This window comes from Ambystoma mexicanum, chromosome 11 (genome assembly GCF_040938575.1).
Source record: "Ambystoma mexicanum isolate Mex_15411 chromosome 11, UKY_AmexF1_1, whole genome shotgun sequence".
NCBI classification, from domain to species: Eukaryota; Metazoa; Chordata; class Amphibia; order Caudata; family Ambystomatidae; genus Ambystoma; species Ambystoma mexicanum.
Window position 1 is genome coordinate 916,224,231 of NC_090934.1, and position 19,691 is coordinate 916,243,921.

Here is a 19,691-nt window from a genome sequence, read left to right on the forward strand (position 1 = left end):
CCCTACCTGAGACTCTGCTATCTGCTCCTCACTGTTTCTTTCCCTGGTTGCTTGTAGATACCTTGCTGCCAATTGCCACCTCTCCCCTATTGTTAGCTCCCTGCTCCCTTTTTCTCTGCTTCCCTCACTGTGTTCTTTCCCTTGTGATTATAAAGCTCTCCATTGCTTCCGAAGCTAGATCCATGCTCAATAAATATAATAATAATAATGAGAAAATGTTTTCCACAGGGGTGAAAGTATTAGAACTATTGAAGAACAGTGGTGACTGAATTTGGGTTACTGGTACACAGGCGAGATGGTAAAGCAGGTACTATTATATAGTGAAGCTGGTATGGTACTCGTGTAGAGAGGTGATGGTAAGGAAGTATTGTTGTATATGAGTGATTGTGAAGTGTCAGTTGAAAGGGACTAATATTGGAACCATCAAGGAAGTATTGTTGTCCAGGTGGGATGGTACTTGAAGTGCTGTTGTCTAGGTGGAATGTATGGGAAGTGCTGTTATTCAGGTTGGATGGTATGAGGTGTGCTTTTGTCCAGGTGTGATGGTATGGGAAGTGCTTTCGTCAAGTGGGATAGTATGGGAACTGCTGTTGCAGTGGTCAGATTACATGAGAAGTTTAGTGCGCTGGTGGGATGGTAACGAAAGTAGTGTTGTCAGAGAGGGTTGTTGGAAATGGCTGCGTGGTGTTACTTGCAGTGCAGCTTGACAATCTCAGGTCCTTTACTCTTGGGGACCTCATAGATGAGCAGGGCAGCGTGGTGAATGGCGAAAAGCCGAGACAGAGACGGAGCTAAAGGTAGCCGAGTTTGTGCTGGCCAGAGTGTGTTTGGAGATGGATCTGTGGTTGACGGCCCAATCATTTTGTTGACCCACTGTCTTGCCCGTATACAGGCTTTTTTGTTGGCTCTTTTAGTAAGCTGTTGGTGCATTGCATCCTCAGGCCAGGACCGCACTTCTAGAGTAAGGGAGTGTTAAGCCTCCCTACAGGCTGCTGTTTGGCTTTCTGCTCTGTTGGTGAGTTATACCCTAAAACCTTAAGTGGGCAGGTATGCTCAGTGGCCCTGATAAGGCTCAGTTTGGTGTGGCTCAGAATAATATTGTAGCCTGGTGTGTAGCTGGCAGCAGCATGTGGCAGTACCAGGGGAAAGAAAAAGTATTTGTGTGTTTGCTGATGGAGTCCACATGGCTATCTGCTTGTGTTTATCCATGCCTTGTGCAGAACTATTGCCAGGTTCAGGGTAGTTGGCTTAGTTTTGATGGACTGGACCAGAAGTTGATATTAATGTGATTTGCCAGGCCAAATCCAAGATCAGCAACATAATTACCATTGTGTGAATGACTTTGACTGCGGTTATGTCTAGTAAGGCCCCCAGATACCAAACAAGAAGCAATGTGCAGCACAAGGGGGAGAGTTTGAGCGAGACAACAAATGTTTCCGAAAGATATGCATCGAGTTTTGTTGGAATCCACAAGATTAAGTGAGGTTGACTTGTCCGTAGTACCAGATAAGAGTTGCTGTTCCCTTGATGAACAATCACTACAGTGTAAAACGGACGTGGGAAATGCTGGCAACAAAGTAAAATAGAACTTTTGGGGAAACAAAGCTCACCATTACAAACTGTTAACAACACCAGAGAGCCTGTTTTTAAATTGCTCCCAAGGATTGAAATTGTTATTCATGGTCCCGCAGCTTGGGTTACTTACCTCTCAAGATGTGACTCGGGTGCTGCTGCCGGGCTCAGTAAATGATAAAAACTGGACCTGTTTATATCTGAGAAATGTTCTAACTGTTGATTTTATCCTGTCTCATTACTTTTTAAAAATGTGGTATTTATTTGAGATTGCTTTTACATATGATGATCAAGTGTCATTGAATATGCCTAATTTGGCAACAGTGGGCAGGAGAACTAATATGCAGCTCCCCCATTATGAGGGAATAGACTCATGTATCCCCATGCTGCAAAGGCACAGGGAAGTGTGGCCTGGATCCCTCATATTCAGACTCAAATACAGAACTGAAGGTTGAACATCTAAGCCCAATTTATTATGAGATTGAGTGGGAATACTGGAGGGCTGAGCCAACACCCCGGGTAGTGGAGTGTTGTTGAAAAAGAGGATGATTAAGGACACAGGAATGTTTGTAATCAATACTGGTCCCCAGATGGATATGCAAATTGGGAATTGTTGGCAGGTTCAGTTAGTGGCTCAGGATAAGGGTCTGGTATTCATTCCAGTCTCCAAAAACTCTGCTTGTGAGTTGGAACTCTCTAGGTTTCAACCGTTTTTTGCGGATGGATGAATGGCAGACATTTAAAATGTATGACATTGTGCCTCTTCAAGAGACATGGCTGATTGATACACCAATATTTGATGGCTTCTCGGTCTCAGTAAGAAAAGTTAAGAAAGAAGCGCAAAGGGGCGTCCATTTGAAGGCTTATTTATTGCAATAAAAAACCCTCAAGTCTGCGGTTCCAAAAGTGGAATTCATTATCGGATGGCCTGTTGATTGGGGTTTTAAAGTTCATGTCTGAATGAATTTTAATTGAATGTCATATGATTATTTTGTATTTAAATCCGATTTTGACTTCAGAGATTTTAATATGGGAGGAATTATATAAGATACTTATGCATTGGCATGAAAATAGTAGAACCCCTTTAGTTATGTGTTTTGGTAATTGTAACTGTTTAAAATGGAGATGATACATTAGCAGTGGGTACAGGGGTCTCTAGGAGAGAAATGAGGGTGTACAAGTGGACAGCATTTATGAGAAGGTGGAATCTCATTCATTTAAATGGTAATGTGGAGGTAGACTGGGAGAGTGGATCTACTTTTTCTAGGTGCACTATTGATTTAATCTTCATGACTGATTCTTTAACTCATTTGGTCAGTTCCATCTTTATATGTAGTGTTCTAGAGAGTGATGATGCCAAACTGTTAGTCGACTTTAGTGTCATCCCTAATTTTGAGCAGTCGAATATCACAGCATGTACTGGTCTTAATTTAAATGGCCAGGGTAATAGGGTCTCTCATGTTCCAAAGATCCGGTGTGTTTTAATAATTTGATTAAAAGACATTGGGCCTCATTACACGGACGGCGGTAAGGGTTAACCGTCACCGTTAATGGTACCGGTGACCGTTAACCCCTACCGCCTTACTACGAGGTCCCTTTGCGGGTTTGAGACTTTAATGCCTGCTTTTTGCAGGCATTAAAAACCAACCCGCAAAGGGACCAGGGAGCTAATTACGGTACCGCAATTTGCGGTGCCGTAATTAGCATCTTCCCCATTCCCATTATGCCCTATGGGGCGAAAATGGGAATGGGGAAGGGCAATGGGGAAGGGGGAATTACCGCCCCACCAACCTTGGAATAGGGCGGTAATTCTCCTTTCCACCAAGGCGGTGCCAGTATTTTACTGGCATGGACCAAGGTGCTAATAGCACCTTGGTCCACCGCCGTCCGTGTAATGAGGCCCAGTGGGACAACTAGTTGAAGGGGCGAAAGGAGGTGAATAACATAGAAGTTTTGTTTACAGTTTTGTTGAAACAATGCAGTACTGCACTGACTCCATTTAGTTGGTAGTCTGTAGAGCCACTGCTACCCTCTAATAGAAGAAAGTTTGATATGGTTTTGAGGGATAAGAAGCGGGAGTTTAGACAGAGAAATAGGGAGATATTAAAGTCTTGTTCCTATAGTGTTGATGAGTGTGTTTGTCTCCTACATAGGAGTAGATTAATGTTCAATAAGTGGCTTAAATCATACAAAATTACTAAGAAAATCAAGCAGAATCAAGAAATGTTTTCGTTTTGCTCTCAACAAGAAAATAAAAGAATTTGTCAAATTTTGAATGGCTCCCAGGATCATAAAAGATGGTCACAGTCTAATGGAATCCTGGAAGATAGGTGTATTGCTCCCTTTAAGAATAGAGTGCCTCCAAAGAAGGAGGAGGTTTTGTTACCCTTGCACGAGAAGGACCATTGGACAATACATTAACAAATAGCAGATCCTGAATATGAGACAAATAGGCATCAGTAAAGGTCTGTGGACGCCCCTAAATGACTTGCTGTTCACTCTGCTAATTAAAAAGGTCTAATTGTCCAAAAATAAAGCACTATATGTAGCTAGTTTGGACATGAATGCTGCCTTTGATAGAGTGGACCAGAAACAAACTTGGAATAAACTCACTGTTTGGGGGATTCATGGGTGCCTATTAAGTCTTCTTAAACTTCTTTACCATAACAATAAGGCATATGCTAGATTACATTTTGAAGGAATTGTAACTAAGGAGTTTGAGATCGGTGTTGGGGTCAGACAGGGATGTGTGCTGGCCCCCACACTATTTAATTTGTATATTTCTGGAGGCCCTAAAACTGACAAATTCATTTCCTCAGAAGTTGGGCTCCATAGAAATTGTCTGGCTGCTATCTGCTGATGATACTGTCCGTTTTGATTTACCCCAATAGATTTGTAGAGGTCCTTGGATACTTTTGGGAAATACGGCAAGGAAAAAATGCTAGCTATTAATCCAGAGAAATCTAGAATGCCTGTATTCAGTAAGCAAAGGAAATTTAGGAATCATGTTTGGTACATTGATGGGTTCGTTATCCTGGAATTTGTGAGGTTACTTTAATTGAGATATAATTTTGCAGTAAAATCAGATCTAACCATCTGAAAACCAGTGTGTCAGCTACATTGGAAGAAATCATGGTCCAAATGAAATTGATTCATGCCAAACTCTGTCAATTTTCTCTTTTAACTCTTTTCATTTTTTATCAACAGAAAGTGATTCCTGTTGGGTGTCCTGACCCACGTTTAAGCTATCATGCCACAACATTTGGTGCTGTGGGCTTAGAAAATTCAAGATGGCGGAAAACCCACATGTGCGCCGAAATCCAGGAAAGCTGCGCAGTTTGTGCGCCCACCGAAATGGTTGCCTCACTTGCCACCCACCAGTGCGAGAATGAAAGGCCGGATTGCCAAGAGGGAAATGGGTTGCCAAAGGAAAAACAGTAGCGCCAGTTAGCTTCAAAGCGCTTTAAAACCACCATTGGACTACCCGCACAGTAGTCTGAAACCATTGGGAATGGCAATGCTGATTGCCAAATGCAACTTAGAATTGTGGGGAATTCATTTGTTAAATCCCAAAAATGGGTGCAGTACCAGTACTCACCACTATCCAAAAGCCGGCGTTTTAAAACCACCCTGTGTTTCTCTGAAGGCAGGCTCAAAATGCCTATTTTCAAACATTACAATATTTCAAAAATATTCACTGAACACCAGCAGACATTTGGCAGAATGGAGTTTTGTGTGCCTACAAAATCTGGGAAATGAAGAGCCCAGAACAATGCTTATAACAAAACTGGCTGAGCTATGGAGTCAGCAGTTTAAGTTGCACTGGATTTAAAGACACTAAAATCGAAAATGTTTAGATTAAATGAGTGACCTATGTTTGGTGTCACATGCCTTTGTAACTGTTGAAATGTCATAGTTTTGCACTTAGAATCAGCATTCTAGCTGCATGTGTAAAATTGCAAGTTAATTTAAAAAGCAACAAAAAACATGACAGTTAGCTGAAAGTCTGGCTTAAGGAACTTGATTTTGCTTGACAACTACCCCATCAGGAGTGAAACTTGAGTCACAGCTGTGTTCCCAGGACTATCTGCCTTTTTGCTGGCCACACTAAGAATATACCATCTATCTGATAATTGAATTACCTGTGCTCTGCAGGAGAGTGAACAATGCAACTCCCTTCACCCAGGCAGAGGGTTTATTGAGAGGATCATAAATGGCTTCCTCTTGAACAATGAGCCTTTCAGGACCCAAGCAAATCTTATATTGCAGGGGTCGTAAAAGTGGCTTACTCTTGGCAGAAACTGGGAGGGGGAGAAACTGGAGACAGAAGCTGGCTTGGCAGAACTGGATAAACCAGTATTTCTACCTTGTGCTGAGAGGAAACCACACCCCTTTGGAGCCAGAACATAACTTTAAAAAGATGGATCATTCATAGAGCGGACATGTGAAAATTTTATAAATGATACCATAATTCTTGTGATTTTTCTGCCCACAGTTTAAGAGGTTTTTAGAACCGGTGGTATGTTCAGGGGGGTGTCAGCGGAAAAGTGGATATTACTCTAAATGTATGCATGTTAAAAATCTGAAACTTCATCAGTTAATGTCCATACTCCCTGCGCACATGTATGTAAAATTGGGTCAATGTCAGAAATTGAAAAATCAGTTAAAAAGTCAATTATGTGCCATTTCTGAATGCAAGCTCTTAGAAACAGCAGATTTGGACAGAGACATGGCTAAATTCAGCCACACCATGTATATGTAATTTCAAGCAACTGTGTAACTGTGAAATATGTCTTTTGTTATCAAATATAGAATATGGGCAATCTGACAGGGGAGTGGCCTATCTGCAAGCCATAAAATGACATCACTCTGACTCACAGTTCCTTCCCCAATCAAGTGAGGAATGGAAATTTGACCAATGACAAGTGGAGAGGGGTAGGGGCTAGTGATGCTGCATACACACCCACTCTCAAAACACATAAAAGCAGACAGACAGGACAGATAGGGACCTTCAATTCTATCTGCCGCTGGAAGCTCTGCCGGAAAAATCCATACTTACCTCCATCAAACTTCAAAGAGCCAACACTTAGACTCCAAGATAAACAGAGACTTCAGAACCTTAACCAAAAAGGTCACTGCCAGCAAGAGTATTTGTCAGCAGGCCTAAAAATCTTTTTGCAACTGAACTCTTCAGACAGCCAGCTGACGCTGTCTGAATTTTGCCAAGAACTTTTGCAAGAACCCGGTGACAGAAATATCCAAAGAGAAGGCAGGACCGACCCAGAGAACCGGTGCATAGCAGAGACCAGGCCATTGTATCCAGAGTTCTGACCCCGATGCTGTGAGCAGTTCCAGAGACCAGACGCTGTGCCCAGAGACCGTCCGAAGTCCAGACCTGTTGACCAGATCGTGACAAAGCCGCCTTCCTGTTTAAAATCTCTTGTGAGTACCGCCAAACTGTACCAAACCAAAGCTCTTAGTTTAAATTCATCTAATTCAATCTATTTAACCTAAGTAGAACTGCCTGATAGCTCCAAATCTGTCACCTGTCATTCTAGCTGCAAAATCTGTCACTTGTCATTTTGAGCTTTTAAAATTTAAAATCTGAAAAACGACCTTCACAAAATCGCTCATATCTCCGCGACCGTTTGTCTTAGAGACTTGCAGTAACTTTCATTTGGAAGCTGAGATCCTAGGCTTTCCTAGGACCCCAAAACGATAGAGATAGTCCTTGTGGTTCCTCTGTAATAGCGCTCGGCGCATCCGCGAATTTTGCCGCGATTTGCAAATTTCTTCACGTGTAAAAAAATCGGCTGCTGCTTGCCTTCCATTTGCCAGAAATTCGTTTAACCTGCTAACTATCCCTGCATCATTGCTAGTGTGAGCCGGGACTAATATTAACTAGATACCACTCACCCTGAACCTCTGAAAGGGAATTAAAAGAATTTTAGCATATTTTTTAATTCATTGCCAGCACATGTCAAAGCAATTTGGGCCTGTGTTTTCAAACCTCTGTAGTCTAAGCTTGCTGGGGTGAACTGAATCACATTTGATTGCATTTCTGAGAACTGTGTGTTTTCCTTCCATTTCCTTGCCTTGCATCAAGGGGGGGAGGGGATTGCCAGAGAAAAGTGATTACATTGTTTTGTTGAAATCATATTGAGTATTTCTATACTGCATTTCATTCATTCAACCTTGCATCCATTTGAACTCTATAAAGCATTTTGTACCACCTTCTTCTTTTGTTCCTATTCACTTGTGTGCTACCTTATCCATTTCATGTCAACTCCTTATTGATTATAGAGAAGCGTGTTAGTGCCAGATTCTCCGTTGTTAATCTTTATCATATCAGATTAAGTGTGATATTCAATTATTAATTTATTATAAGGTGTGACATATATATATATCTATTGTTTAAATTATCAAATAAACCTTTTAACTTGCAAAACAGAACTACTTCTTGGCTCAGTGGGGTCAGGGGGATTCCAAGAGAGGGGTGTTATATAGGGGTAGTCATCCAGAACGCATGAACTGGACATAATGATATATCAATAAGGGTTTTCATTCAGTATTATAGACTAGGCGTTGACTTAGCTGTAGTGTTGAATTGAATCCTCTTACAAATTGGGGGCTCGAGCCGAGACGTTGGGTTAGATTTACCACTTGTGCAGCTTAATACAGTGTGCTAACTGACGGGATACATACATCCGGTCGGATCACCACGCTGCATTACGCTGTGAAGCATTCCTCAAAAGGGACACTCCAAGAAAAGTTCTGTTCTGCAAAAATAAAATACTAACTTCTGTAAGTCAGGACAGAGACCAATCTCTAGAATGATGACCTTGGTAGATATGAAAATAGCCAGAGAGCACTTCTTACATAAACTATTTGTGAGAGGTGAGTGGGTTGAGCAGGGCCAGGATGCCTGGTTGCAGGCCATCACGCGACAGGTCACTGAAACAGGGTCAGACTTATGGAGAGATCAGGGTCCATTACATGTGGCCCTGAGTGAACTATATATGGCTCCTAAAGCCAAAGAGGAACACAATAAGATTGCCAGGATAGCAGCATACCTGTACCTATATATGGGAGACATGCAGGATAGATGTGCTGAAAGCCAAAATCTGGCAAATAGGCAACAGATGGTGTTAGAGAAGGTCCAATCTGACCTGGTCTCTTCTGAGCAGAGGCTGCAGAGGAGCCAGGAGTCAGAAAATGACAGCAGACTGTACATCACTAAAATGAAGGAGGATATGGATGTGCTGCAAAAGGAAAAGTCAGAACAGGATACCAGATTTCTGGCCTTGCAGAAGGAACACCAAGAAGGTTTGGACTCCCTACTGCAAAGCCAGAAAAAGCTGGAGCAACAGCTAGACTTCAATAGGGCATGTTCTGAGCAGGTAGTCACCCTGCAAAGCCACCTAGATAGAGAGAAGGCAGAGAGCAATAAACTGATTTTGAAAGACCTGGATACCCAGACAGAGTTTGACCAGGAGCGCCAGAAAGCTGGTACCTTCCAAAGGCAGAGGGACGACCTGGCGGCACAAATGCAGGCTCTTAGTCAGGAAAGGGATACCTTAGGCCAGGAAGTCTGCCATTTAAAAAGAAAAATGGAAGAAAATCACCTGGCCCACCAGGGACTGGGTGACCGCCAAAAAGAACACCAGAACTTGCTAGAGCACACCAGGAGGGTGGAGGATGCTCTAGCAAGAAAGGAGCAGGCCAATAGGGACACAGCTCAGGAGGTAACCCTCCTGCAGCAAAGACTGGCCCAATTCTCCAGGACCAACCAGGAAGTACAGAGGGAAAATGAGGCTCTCTGCCAGCACAATGAGAGGCTCCAGCAACAGGTAGCGATGCAGGAGAAACTGATAGAGTCGAGTAAGGCCTTAACAGAGGAGCTGAAAGCACAAATGCAGGCTCTTGCATTGCAACAGGGAGCAGGGGCGGATAGAGATGAGGTTCGCTGGGAAATGGAAACTCCGGAGCATAACCTCAGGAGCCCTAGTACCAGAGGCCCTCATACCTCTCAGTCCCTGGACTCTGCCACCCCCATGTCCCCTGGCGCACGTGAGCACAGGACCACAGGGATGGCAGATTACTATCCAGCCAGAAGCATGGGGCTCATAGGCCAGTACCACCCAGGAATGGAGGGGTGGGCATCCGGGTATGGGCACCCAAGTACAGTACAGTTCAGTGGGGAACCCCAGGAGAGTAGGCCCATTAAGGGCATCCTGAAAACCTCTGCCCAATTAGGTCAGTGGAGGGGGTACCCATCAAATCCTGGCAGCAAGGAGGAATCTGAAGACTCCTCTGAACTGCGCAGGACACAGGAGACCAGGTCCCCACATTCTGCCAGCCATTCCCAGGGTCGCAGAATCCGGGAAAACCTGGACGAACAGACGGGAACCTCTGGGAGCAGTGCCTCTGAGTCCGAGGACGAATGGACAAGGGTTACCCGAACTAAAAAGGCCAATAAGGCAAAATGGGCCTTGCTAAAGGACCCCTTAAAGCAGATTAAGGCGATCAGGAGCGTCATCACGCCTTACCATAAGAACGCTAAGTATTCTGTTTGGGAGCACTTAGAGTTGTTTGAACAAATGATGGAGACTTTCCATTTGAAGGACAGCCAAAGCTGTATTCAGTATGTAAAGTGGACCTTCTCCCCGGAATACTCCAGTTTCTTTGCAGGGCTGGAGGACCAAAATCATTTAAGATGGTCCACCTATAAGGCGGCCATCTTGAAACATTTTTCTGTTCACAGAAATCCTCAAGAGGCTCGCAAGGCAGCCTACAATTTGCAATGTGGGGAGGATCAGGCCCCACAAGAATTTGTGCAGGAGTTAAAGCGTGCTTTTGCGCAGACCACCAGAAGGGTGCGCACAGACAGTCGAGAATTCGTTAATACATTTTTTCATGCCTTGCCCAAATACATCATGACCCAGCTCGTGAGGGATTTTCACGATAAAAGATCCTTAGACTGGGTCATTGAACAGGCTACCCGGATCTATGAGGTGCAGAAACCGGTAGATAGCAAAAGTAATGCCCAGAAAAACCCCAAAGCCAACAGCACCCCTGCTGCTGCCAAGGTGGCAGAGGTAAAGGTCACCCCCGTTTTGGATTTGGAGATGGGGGGGCCTAAAAACCTACCTGCACCTAATAATGCTAGGCCCAGAAGGTCTTCGGGCCAGTCACAGACAGGGAGCCAAGGAGGCAGCCCCACAAATGGGGTCCCTCGCTCTCCTGATTATGTAAGTCCCCGTTACAAGGGAAATCGACCCATCCTGGGTTATGTGTGGACTCCTCCATCCCAAGGGGGGGGATCCAGCCAAGCACCTAACCCAGGGAACTTCCCTCCAAACTTCCCACAGGAGGGCAGAAATTTACCAAACCCTGGGCAGAACTTTTTCCCCAGATATCCACCCGACTTTCAGCCCCAAAACCATCCATCCTTCTTTCCCCAATTCCCTGAGCCCAGACCACTGAATCCGGGAGAGGGGAGGCCAAGGGTGGAGGGGTACCCAAATCTTCCCAACCAGGGGTACTACCAGAGGAGGGACAGCTACCCTTCCCGGGATCAGCCCAGGGGAGAAAACAGGGCCCCGTATCAGCCTGAGCGGGTTTCCCAGTTAGAGCGCCAGGTTCAAAACATGGCGCGGGATATGGGTCACATACTGAGGGCTCAGCAGAACCCTCAGATCGGCATGCCGGCGCAGAGCGTACCCAACTCTGGACCTGGTGCTCCAGAACAATGACGGGGGCAGCACCCCGATAACACACCGGTTCCCAAGGAGGAGGCACAAAGGTAAGGGGGGTGTAAAGCCTTGGAGGAAGCTTCCTTCCTCACTTGTAAACAGCCCCTGGAAACCCAGGAACCGGAAACAAAATCTCCTGCCCTTGAAAGTCGGCCCCCTAAGGAGCAGAGGGGGGTAGGAGAAACAAAAGACCCAAACAGACTCAGTTTGAGGAGGAAGTACAGATCTTCCAATTTGAGGGAGAGGGATCCTCAGAGGATCCTGGGAAAAGGATCTTCTCCTTCAGAGAGGGGGGAACTCCTCCCAAAGAAAAATGGGTCTCTAGGGATGCAAATCCAGACTGGGGAGATGTGGAGACTGAGCTACCGCCGCCCACCATCTCATCCCAGAACCAACAGCAAGAAAATCCCCTGGTTCAAACCCATCCTGGTGACTGCCTCCAAAAAGGGGGGGGCGGCCCAGAACCGGAGCCAGGGGAACCCACAATGGCTCTGATCTCCAGTTGCCAACTTTTTCTTTCAGATTCCCAAGGCTCTCCACAGAATTCTGCCCAAAATTCTTCTCTCGCGATGTCCAAAACCAGAAAATTAGCCCACCAGTTGTCCAAAAATGTACATTACCTGTGCCCCCTTGAGGAGAAGGAGGGAAGATATTATGCCCCGGTACAAGTACAGGGGCAGGGTACAATCTCGGCACTGGTGGACACTGGATCTCAAGCTACCCTTCTGTCCAGAAGGGCCTTTGATGAACTGAATGCAGGAAGGGGAGAGAATTACCAAATTCCTCTCACCTCTCTTCCTGGACAACTCCAGAACTTTGACGGGAAGGAAATTCCTGTCGAGGGGACGGCAGATTTGGACATTAAAATTGGGCGACACAAGCTGAAACACCCGGTCATAGTTGTGACCCCAGAGGGCACCCCTTGTTTACTAGGGAATGACCTCCTGAGAAGGTTGTCACCCCTAATTGATTGCGTAAACATGGTCCTCTGGACCCAGACTAGCCGACCCATAAAATTAAAACAGAGTGTCAACCATGTTAGTTTAAACGGCACATGCCACATGGTTGAACAAAAATCAGACCAAGTAGAATTCCACTTCCAGAACAACCAAATTCCAGACGTGACAGTAATCGCAGTAGGACAACAGACTGGTGATGGGGGGTCCTCTCTATTTCTGAAAATCAACCTTCCTTCCAGTCTAAAGTGGTATTCCACGCTGGAAGGAAACACTCTGAAATTCTATACTAATCCACAATCAGGAACTCCCACTCCTATAGTCCAGAAAGATGTGAAATCAGCTCAAAGCCTGGCTGATATTCAGCAAATTGGAGAGCAGTTGTTCATCCCTGTTCAGTTAAATGATGGGAAGGACTCTGTTCTCGCTCGAGTGTGTGTGAACAACGGTAAGAGCTTCATCAGCGAAGCCATGTTTCGCCAACTCCCAAAAGATCCAGCCATTCCCACATTCAAACTGATAGACAAATGGGAAATGGACCTGGAAGCGCCTAATTCCAAACATCTCCTGCCAAGCAGGTGTATGCTCAAAATCTCCATTGGCAACAAGAGCATAGTCCACAATTGTTGGGTCGTGCGAGACGTCCCTGCCGCCTTTTACTTAGGCAGTGACATTCTCAATCGCTTTGCCATTAGTTTGGACCTAATAAACTTCAAAGATTGGTCCCGATTAGCGGATAATCCCATGGGCTTTGATGATCCAGAAAAAGCATTTAGGTCAGCTCAATTGCTACCTTATGCAGTTGAAATTCAGATTAAAGAGGAAGTCACCATCCCCGAAAGGACCCGACAATTCTCCCTGGAAGTGAAAGTTAAAAGAGGACAATATTTGCAAAACCCTGATGCTTATATACATCTAAATGCTTCTCTCCAACAGCAAGGGTTGGGGGTAAACCCAACTCCATTAGTCAACATAGAACATGACACCATTCTAATAGAGGTGGATAACAGCGACTTAAAGAGTATTACTCTAGCCGCAGGCACCATTATTGGAATGGCGGTTGATGACCGACATTTTTCCATCGACTTAGTAAATGAACTGTTAGGACCAATCCCCAAGGACTGTTTTGACAGTGACAGTGATGACAATACAACACCAGACAGGATTTTTACCCGGCATGGGGGGAACTTCCTGGTGTACACTTCTTGCCCTTATAGTAAGGAAGATGTGACTTGTGACTTCAGGAGGGATGAGGTGATTTTCCAGGTCCATGAGGGTTGCCTTTCCCACCTGAAGCCTCCGGTCCAAATCAGCACTCTGACCAGGGACTTCTCCACCCAGCTGGAGGAGGCCGCGGAGATAGCCAAACCAGAAGTCTTTCCAGGCTTCAGGCAGATGGTGGAAGAGAGAGTCAACCTAGCTGATGCCTGTGTGACTCTGGAACAAAAGCAAAAGTTGAAACAAGTTTTCTTGGATTTCCAAGATCTCTTTGCGGTAGACTCATATGACTGTGGTCGTACCGACATCCACACAACAACAATCCCCACGGACCCTGGCATGACTCCTGTGTTTGTGAAGCAATATCGCTTGCCTCTCGCATCAATGGAGTCCCTTACTGAAATAATTAAGAACCTTGAGTCCCGGGGAATAATCCGTCCCGTCCACAGCACCTTCAATAATCCGGTGCTGGGAATATTGAAGCCAAACGGCCAGTGGAGACTCTGCGCCGACCTTAGGGAGCTCAACAAACGGGTCCATACTTCCCGATTGCCTCTGCCCTACATTGACCAAGGGCTGGCCCAGATTCAGGGGTCACAGGTATTCACTGCAATAGACCTGACCAATGGATACTGGACCGTGCCTGTCAGCAGGGAGGACCAATACTAACTGGCTTTTACCTTTGGGGGCCAGCAGTACACATGGACCCGGACTCCCTTCGGATACCTCAACTCCGGCAATGAATTCAAAATTTTCCTACATAAGGCCATGCCCGACCTGGGTGCGAGGGGTAACCTGGCTTATGTAGATGATGTCCTCATCAAAAGTTCATCTGTGGAGGAACACATAGCGGAGATCCGTTATGTTCTGACACAGTTGAGGGCCGCCGGAGCAAAACTTTCCTTTCAGAAAGCACAGTGGTGTAGAACCCGTGTTAATTTCTTGGGGCATGAGATTACTCCTCAGGGCCTCTGTCCCCAGGAAAAGAAAGTGGAATCACTTCAGAAACTGAAAGACCCCACAACTCTGCGGGAACTAAGGAGCCTCCTTGGACTGACTAATTACAGCAGAAAGTTAATTGAGGGCTACGCAGAGATCACCAGACCCCTGATTCATCTCCTAAAGGGGGGGGTCAAGTGGGAATGGGGTCCAGAACAATCCGAGGCAGTAAGACAACTCAAGAGAAGCCTCTCACAAGCGCCTTGCCTAGCTTACCCTGTCAGAAACAAGGAGTTCTTCCTGGAGACGGGGTTCTCTAATACGTGCTTGACGGCCGTATTATACCAAAAGCATGACAAGGTCAATAAAGTAATCTCCTATGCGAGCAAAACTTTATCCTCTGTGGAGGAAAAATTCAACGATTGTGAGAAGGCACTCCTGGCAACGGTGTGGGCATTGAAGAATTACCGCCCGTTTATCCAGGGGGAACACATCATAGTGGAGACTCCACACCAGCCTCTGCAATATCTCCAAAGTGACAGAATCCGTGCCGGAAATGTGAGTAATTCCCGAATTACTTCCTGGATTCTGTCAATGCAAGGCTTTCCTGTGGAGGTCCGATATGGCCAAAACAAGAAGAGTCCCCTCGCGCAAGGTCTGGCTGACTTGCATGATTGTGCCAGAGAAAACTGTCTCGAGGACGAAAGTCTAAAAATCAAGGACAACATGGAGGCATACCTTAATTCCCCACACAAAGTCTTTGAAGAGGACAAGTGTGAGGGAATGCCCACTGTCTATGTGGATGGATGCTCTTACCATGTTGACAACAACGGGGAGAAAGAACTGGTGGCCGGCGTAGGGAATGCATGGGTGAATGAGTCCCCAGAACCCTCCGCTGGATACAAAATTGGTCCCCGAAGTAGTCAGGTGGCAGAATTGATGGCTGTGCATCAGGCCATCCTCACTGCTGTCCAGCATCAACTCCACGAACTGGTCATAATCACAGATTCGGATTATGTACAGAACGGGTTCGTGGAGCACCTGGTTAATTGGAAAACCAGAGGCATGTTATGTGCTAACAACAAACCCTTGAAACATGGGAAGTTGATCCAAAACATTGATGATCTGGTCACATCGAATGGGATGACCATCTATTGGAAAAAGATCAAGGGTCATTCCAAAGTAGAGGGACCAGACAAAACTGGAAATGACTTAGCTGATCAGCTGGCCAAAACCGGGGCCATCCAAGGGGATCTAATTGAGATTGAGTCCCTGTTGGGGGAAATCCAGGTCACTGCTATCACTAGGTCCCAGACAAATGCTCACAACGACCTTTCAATTGCACAATGGAGTAAGGAGACCCCTGATGCTGATTTGATTACTGCTCAGAAGGGGGATCCAATAATTGGTAAATTTTACCAGCATCTTGAGGACCCTGAGAACTTTCCCCTGACGGATACCGATTACAATGGGAAAGAGGACCTAAGAGTGTTGATGAAATGTCCAAAAATGTTCCGAATCCAAGACGGGTTGTTGGTAAGGAAATCCAAAGCTGGCCACGATCAGTGGGTGGTTCCTACCTCATTCCGAAGCCTGATGTTAAGTCACGCCCATGATGCGGCCACCGCCGGTCATAGGGGGTTTCACACAACATTGGAAATCTTAAGAGAGGTTGCATACTGGCCACACATGGGGCAGGACCTCGACCAATACTTGAAGGGGTGTCTTGTGTGTGGACAATTTCAGCCATCATCCCTCACGCACCGCGCGCCTCTCCAAAAGCGGGGGATGACACTGCCATGGTCAGATTTACAAATCGACTTTGTAGGCCCTGTGATTCGCTCGGCTAGGGGGAATAAGTACATGTTGACTGTGACATGCTTGTTTACCAAGTGGGTGGAATGTCTCCCAGCCCCAAACTGCAAGGCAGAAACAGCAGCTGCCTTGATGATTAACCACATCTTTTCCCGTTTCGGCCTACCTCAAAGGATTGAGTCAGACAGAGGTAGCCACTTCACCAGTGAAGTAATGACAAAGATGTGGGAGATACTGGGGGTCAAAAGGAAGTTACATATTGCTTACAGGCCAGCTTCTTCTGGGGCAGTAGAGAGATATAACCGGACAATTGTGAGCATATTAAAGAAGTTTGTGGCAGATTCTGGGCCAAGTTGGGATATCCGATTACCTCTGGTCCTAATGGCCATCAGATCTACCCCTTCATCTGCAACCAAAATGTCACCATTTGAGTTGATGACTGGGCGCAAGATGGTGCTTCCTCAGCATTTGCTCTACAGGACCCAAGAGCAGACACTGATAAATGCCTCCACAACTCATGAGTATGTGGAGAATTTAAGGAAACACCTCCAACATGCTTTTGCTTACGCTCAGCGGAATCTAGAAAGATCGGCTGATAGCATGAAGACCCACTATGACCTGAAAACTTCCAGGAAGGAATATCAGGTGGGGGACCGGGTCTATTTATACAACTTCCAAAGAAACCAGGCAAAGCAGTGCAAATTCTTGCCTACATGGAAGGGACCCTTTGAGATCATCGACAAGATCTCCCCTGTGGCCTACAAAATCCACATCCCCAAAGGTCCTTTGGCAGCGGGGGAAGACAAGTGGGTCCACATAAACCAGTTGAAATGTTGCCATCCCAGGCACGCTCTGCAACAACTGGAGGAATCCTCTGGAATCCTAGCGGGTACTGTCTCAGACTAATTCAGTTCCAACCATAAAACATACCACATCTATTCTCTAAAATATTGTGATTTGCATGAAACGGTCTCTTAGTTATACTGTTTTTTTATCAAAATAAGAATGTAATGTTTCGTCATGATGAAATGCATATGCTGTCCCACCATCTCAACAGTGGTGGAAAAACGTCTATGAGTAGGTATTGCCGCTCTTCCTTTGCCATCCTAGGAGAAAGAAAACCTTGAGACTGGCCAAGGAGGATGATCTGGAGACCGGGAACGAAGATCCAATGGGCCCAGTGGACCGCCCGATACTCCCATCAGGACTGGCGAGGAGAACCGATCGATCAGTACCGGATGGAGAAGAAGATGCTGAACTGTGCCATCTACAGAAGAGGAAGAAGATTATGCGGACAGACCGGTGCGTGGGTCAAAACCCTTGGGCACGCGACTCCCCATCGACTCAAATTCAAAGTGCAGTCGCGTGGGGGGGCTTGTTGGGTGTCCTGACCCACGTTTAAGCTATCATGCCACAACATTTGGTGCTGTGGGCTTAGAAAATTCAAGATGGCGGAAAACCCACATGTGCGCCGAAATCCAGGAAAGCTGCGCAGTTTGTGCGCCCACCGAAATGGTTGCCTCACTTGCCACCCACCAGTGCGAGAATGAAAGGCCGGATTGCCATGAGGGAAATGGGTTGCCAAAGGAAAAACAGTAGCGCCAGTTAGCTTCAAAGCGCTTTAAAACCACCATTGGACTACCCGCACAGTAGTCTGAAACCATTGGGAATGGCAATGCTGATTGCCAAATGCAACTTAGAATTGTGGGGAATTCATTTGTTAAATCCCAAAAATGGGTGCAGTAACAGTACTCACCACTATCCAAAAGCCGGCGTTTTAAAACCACCCTGTGTTTCTCTGAAGGCAGGCTCAAAATGCCTATTTTCAAACATTACAATATTTCAAAAATATTCACTGAACACCAGCAGACATTTGGCAGAATGGAGTTTTGTGTGCCTACAAAATCTGGGAAATGAAGAGCCCAGAACAATGCTTATAACAAAACTGGCTGAGCTATGGAGTCAGCAGTTTAAGTTGCACTGGATTTAAAGACACTAAAATCGAAAATGTTTAGATTAAATGAGTGACCTATGTTTGGTGTCACATGCCTTTGTAACTGTTGAAATGTCATAGTTTTGCACTTAGAATCAGCATTCTAGCTGCATGTGTAAAATTGCAAGTTAATTTAAAAAGCAACAAAAAACATGACAGTTAGCTGAAAGTCTGGCTTAAGGAACTTGATTTTGCTTGACAACTAACCCCATCAGGAGTGAAACTTGAGTCACAGCTGTGTTCCCAGGACTATCTGCCTTTTTGCTGGCCACACTAAGAATATACCATCTATCTGATAATTGAATTACCTGTGCTCTGCAGGAGAGTGAACAATGCAACTCCCTTCACCCAGGCAGAGGGTTTATTGAGAGGATCATAAATGGCTTCCTCTTGAACAATGAGCCTTTCAGGACCCAAGCAAATCTTATATTGCAGGGGTCGTAAAAGTGGCTTACTCTTGGCAGAAACTGGGAGGGGGAGAAACTGGAGACAGAAGCTGGCTTGGCAGAACTGGATAAACCAGTATTTCTACCTTGTGCTGAGAGGAAACCACACCCCTTTGGAGCCAGAACATAACTTTAAAAAGATGGATCATTCATAGAGCGGACATGTGAAAATGTTATAAATGATACCATAATTCTTGTGATTTTTCTGCCCACAGTTTAAGAGGTTTTTAGAACCGGTGGTATGTTCAGGGGGGTGTCAGCGGAAAAGTGGATATTACTCTAAATGTATGCATGTTAAAAATCTGAAACTTCATCAGTTAATGTCCATACTCCCTGCGCACATGTATGTAAAATTGGGTCAATGTCAGAAATTGAAAAATCAGTTAAAAAGTCAATTATGTGCCATTTCTGAATGCAAGCTCTTAGAAACAGCAGATTTGGACAGAGACATGGCTAAATTCAGCCACACCATGTATATGTAATTTCAAGCAACTGTGTAACTGTGAAATATGTCTTTTGTTATCAAATATAGAATATGGGCAATCTGACAGGGGAGTGGCCTATCTGCAAGCCATAAAATGACATCACTCTGACTCACAGTTCCTTCCCCAATCAAGTGAGGAATGGAAATTTGACCAATGACAAGTGGAGAGGGGTAGGGGCTAGTGATGCTGCATACACACCCACTCTCAAAACACATAAAAGCAGACAGACAGGACAGATAGGGACCTTCAATTCTATCTGCCGCTGGAAGCTCTGCCGGAAAAATCCATACTTACCTCCATCAAACTTCAAAGAGCCAACACTTAGACTCCAAGATAAACAGGGACTTCAGAACCTTAACCAAAAAGGTCACTGCCAGCAAGAGTATTTGTCAGCAGGCCTAAAAATCTTTTTGCAACTGAACTCTTCAGACAGCCGGCTGACGCTGTCTGAATTTTGCCAAGAACTTTTGCAAGAACCCGGTGACAGAAATATCCAAAGAGAAGGCAGGACC